This window comes from Littorina saxatilis, linkage group LG4 (genome assembly GCF_037325665.1).
Source record: "Littorina saxatilis isolate snail1 linkage group LG4, US_GU_Lsax_2.0, whole genome shotgun sequence".
Lineage (NCBI taxonomy): Eukaryota > Metazoa > Mollusca > Gastropoda > Littorinimorpha > Littorinidae > Littorina > Littorina saxatilis.
This window is the reverse complement of record NC_090248.1, coordinates 58930069-58935068: the sequence shown is the minus strand read 5'-3', so window position 1 is coordinate 58935068 and position 5000 is coordinate 58930069. Positions and strand designations below refer to the sequence as shown.

Genomic DNA, 5000 nt, shown 5'->3' with positions numbered 1-5000 from the left:
GACAAAATGTTCGGTAATTAACGGTTATTTTCTTTTGAAAACAAAATGTACATGTACAAAGATCTACTTCATCTACGGAACCACGTGACACATTCTGTGTTCAAAATTTGTGAAGAAATCACGAACCACGAATGCGCTATCAAATGTTGAAATTATGTCGTCAACATCTTTTCAGATCTTGCGTGCGACACCATCTTGCGTTCAACATAAAATGTCACTACCTTATCGAGTTTAATGGGTAAAACTAACTATTTGTTGTCTTAGTTTAATCTTCTTAATTAAAAGCGTAATAAAACCGAACTTCCAAGATGAATTTTAATTGAGATTAGCGAAAGAGCGGGCACGCAAGTCGACCTTAAAGTAAAAGAATGATAACACGAGCGTTTGTCGTGTTGTCTTGCGTGCAACACATTGTCCAAAAAGGAAAATGTATATTTTTCTCAGACGTTTTTTAAGTTGAAACCTTGAAACTTCACACACATTTGGGGTTTAATCGCCCCCATGCATGGTAAAAGTCTTGTTGACCCTTGTCAGATTTCAAGGTCACGGCTGGGTCACATGTGGTTCAGAAAACGGATGAAACATATTTTTCAGAGATTTTTGAAGCTAGAACCTTCAAACTTCAAACAACGCTTTTGCTTAATGATTGTTCAACATGGAGAATTCAAGGTTGATCCTTGAGAAATGTGAAGGTCATAGCAGGGTCTCGTGTGGGTAAAAAAAAAGGGAAATTGTATTGAACTTCAATTTATATAAAACCAAAGTCTGGTTGATCTGTTTTAAGATTTAAGGTCAAATCTGTTATTTAAGGTCAAATCAAATAGAAATTTGTTGATGCTTAAATCTTTGAAACTTCCAACAGGTTTGAGGTTTGACAACTTCTGGACTTTGAAATCTGGTATGGTTGATCCTGGTAATATTAATTGGTCAAAACATCAAGATCAACAATTATACTGTTCAAAAAAAGAAACGCATAGCTTGTAATATTTGGTTAATTTACTTATATGGCTACAAGGATATCCACCAAACTGCAGAAAATGTTTATCTGGTCGTCGACCTTTCGTCCATTGCCACAAGTGAGCTCTGCACGTGACGCATGCGTTATCAGTGGCTACAATGTCAAAATTGCTCATTTGGCATGACCACTCGTCATGCTTCAGTGTAATCTCGTGAAACTCGGGGAATATTGAGCTCTCACCATGTCTTCCAAAACCCATAAAAGCGGATTGTTCGCCACAAAGAAATCAGACGACAATTCAGCGACGAAAGATGGCCCGATTGAGCAGAGAAGACCGCCCAATTTGCATTGGGTCGTTTACAAGCAGGCCAAAGTCAAAGTGCAATCGCCAGGCACTTCCACGTGTCCCAGAGCACCATCAGTAGACTGTGGGTCAGGTTTCAAGCCACTGGCTCCGTTGCTGACTTGCCACGAGCGGGAAGACCAAGGGCGACAACTGCTGCTCACGACCGCTTCATACGGCTCCGCCACCTCCGGAATCGTTTCCTGTCGGCCTCATCTTCTGTCCAGGCTCTCCCCGGGCCACACCGATTATCGGACCAGACCGTGCGGAACCGCCTGCATGAAGCTGGTTTGAGAGCTCGCAGACCTCACAGAGGAGCTGTCCTCACCCGCCGCCATCGCCAGAACCGAGTGCAGTGGGGCAACCAGCAGCTTCGCTGGACCGTCCGGAATCACTGGAGACACGTGTGGTTCAGCGACGAGTCCTACTTCCTGCTCCAGCGACATGATGGTCGGAGGAGGGTCTACCGGAGAGTAAACGAACGTTACGCGCCCAACTGTGTGGATGAGGCACCCGTTCATGGTGGTGGAGGCGTCATGGTGTGGGGGGCGATCAATACCGCTGGAAGGAGCACCCTGGTGCACGTCCAAGGGCGCATAACTGCCCAGCGATACGTGGAGGAAATTCTGCGCCCACACGCCCTTCCTCTTCTGGCTGACCAGGATGCCATATTCCAGCAGGACAACGCTCGCCCGCACACAGCACGACTCACCACCCAGTTCCTCACCGACCACCATGTCCAGGTGCTTCCCTGGCCATCCATGTCGCCAGACATGAACCCGATAGAACACCTCTGGGATGAATTGGACAGACGTGTGCGCAGGCGAGAAGAAGCGCCGGCAAATCACCGCGATCTATTGCAGGCACTTCAGGAGGAGTGGGACACCATCCCACAGCAAGATATCCGGCATCTGATCCAGTCCATGCCCAGAAGGTGCCGGGCAGTTGTTGCTGCTCAAGGCAGTCACACCCCCTACTGACTTGACAGCCTCGGCACCCAATCGTATTGATTGACTGATTGATTTGAAGATGCAAATGAACTGTGTGTGCATTCAACTGTGTCCATACCAAATTTCAAACAAATAATCTAAATATTGGATTTTCTGTTAATTTTTTCGAAAAATAAAACAAATTTGGCAAGTAGCAACTATGCGTTTCTTTTTTTGAACAGTATATAAAATAAGCACTTTCACCAATGTCAAGTGAGCAATAGCAGCAAACGTGAGTCTTATAAAGATTATCACTTTTTGTGTGACCTCAACTTGACCCCTCTGAATGCTCTCAATCATGGAAATTGACCACACTTTGATTATAACCAAACAACATCAAAACTTTGGAATGTGTGAAGTTTCAAAGGTGTTGCTTAAAAGGCGTTCGTGAAAATGACAATTGTATGTGTCTGACTTCAATGCGACCCCGCTGCGACCTTGACGTTTGATTTTATCAACCAGACTTTCATCATGTGTGAATGACTTCAAACACTATAAAACTAGTTGAAGAAATTGACAATTTTTCAAAGTTTAAGCCAGATGGCACTGCTGTGACCTTGAAATTTGACAAACATTAACCAGGCGGTCACCTTTTTTAGAAAATATCCTTAAAGGATCTTTAACCTTACTGTGACCTTGGAATTTGATGAGGTTTAATTTAACTTGCGTAGTGTGCCAAGTTTCAAGGCCCTAGCTTCAAAAACATATGAGAAAACCTCATTGAAAAATGTATATGTTTGACCTCAACGCGACCCTGCTGTGACCTTGACTTTTTCAAACAGACTTTAATCGTGTGTGAACATTATACACTAGAACTGTGTGTATTTTCAAAGCTCGTGCTATAAACGCGCTGAATAAATTGAAAATATTCCACATTTGGACCAGATGTGACCCCGCTGTGACCTTGAACTTTGACAAAGATTAACCAGCAGGTCACTTTTAATGAGGTTTTATAAAAATGCTGAAAGTATGTGAAGTATGTAAAGTCTAACTGATCTAGTATTAAAACATGTAAGACGTGACAACGACAATTTTCCAGTTTGCAAAGGAAATTTAACCTCGCTGTGACCTTGAAATTCAATGTTGTTTAATGTGATGTGCACCATACCTGGAGGTCATTATACTTTGGTTGTGTGCCAAGTTTCAAAGCCCTAGCTTTAAAAACGTGCGAGATAACCTTAATGCTATGACTCAGTGCCGTTTTGAATGATATAACGAACAAAATTATCGTTATTTGTAAAATCATTTGGGTAAATTTATCTTTTCTTTTCGTAATTGGGTTCCAGCATCTGTTGTCTTAACAAAAATCACAATATCAGTCGTGTTTGTCAACTTTTATTTTTTAGCCCCTTTGTCCGCTTTTCGTGCGCACCTTTTGGCACTTAGTCATATCAGCTGCTAACTATGTTTGTTCCCTTGCCTGTTCTCTTCAATTTGTTTGTTATGAAATAAGTCTCAAGAAAAGACATTTCTCTTAGAGTCACGCAACCTCCATGTCTAGATTGTATGAATTGATACTATGTTGCCATTAAACTTCGATTGATACCTCATTCATTTTATACCTGAACTTCATATCAGCAACACCATGACAAAAATATCGCATAGAATAAATTGTGCTCTTGAAAAATATTCCTATGAATCGAATCATGAATGTATGTACACGACCAACACCACAAAATCAGTCAAACATGGTAATGAATAATAAACTACGTCGTTTATCCTTCTCAAATGACATTTTATTTGTGTTTTTCTTTTTCTTGGTGAGAACATGTTCAGGTTAAAATGTGTGAAGGAAATCACAGAAGATATTAACCGGCAATGTTGACAGTGATATCCTCCACGCTTTTTAGAAGCGCTAACCAGGGATAATAGTGTGACATAGCAAAGTGACTAGCACGTGCTGTGAATTCAGCTCACTCACTGACAGAGAGTTGACGTTGTGAATCGTAACGCAGATATCGTTACACTTGACCACTGTCCATCGACAGAGAGGGGTCTGTCACAGGAATCGACCGGGAGAAAGGAGGCCCGCGTAAAGCACTTTTAAGGTAAATGGAATAAGCATTTGAGTATCGTTAATGTTTATCGCATAAGTTGAATCGACTAACACTGTAACTTTAAACATAGCAGACAGATATCTAAGACAAGATGGCCGCTATTTATGTTGTGCAGTGCGTCGTATAACCGGTCAGACAGGAAGGTAGCGACCAGGTGACAGCACCAAGGATCTGAGAAGTCGCCGTAATTATCTTACCTATTGGCTCGCCTAGCGGAGATTCGACGGGATTTCTAGACGCTAGAGCACGGTTATTTTGTGTCCGTATAGTTGAACCCTAGAGGTCACTGGGCGATAGTTACTGCGTAGACCGAGGTCGCCAGTGAAAGGATTTAGTAGTGAATACATTTCCTAGTGTACGGCTATAGAAGCTGTGTGATTCTGTGTAGGACCAGAATTAAAATATGTCTACAAGAACTTGATTACTTAAGAGATACAGAATATTTAGTAGACAGAGTAGACGGTGATTTTTGACTATACAAGAGCCGTGAGTCGTTACACTTAAAATAGATATCGTGCGCCTATGAGGTCACGGACTGTTTGTATTTCTTTACCTGATTGAAGAGTAGAGAGTTTTGATAGCGCAATTGTACGAGATTGTCATCTCTAGCTGTTTTTTTGCTACAAAACTGTGAGTACCGGATTTTTGAGTAT

At 42.0% G+C, this 5000-nt stretch overlaps 1 protein-coding gene across 1 annotated transcript in view; it reads right to left on the bottom strand.

Annotated features, from left to right (window-relative positions):
* Nucleotides 1-5000, bottom strand: part of LOC138965658 (scavenger receptor class F member 1-like) — a 15436-nt gene that overhangs the window by 9399 nt on the left and 1037 nt on the right. The gene's annotated exons all lie outside the window — the stretch shown is intronic.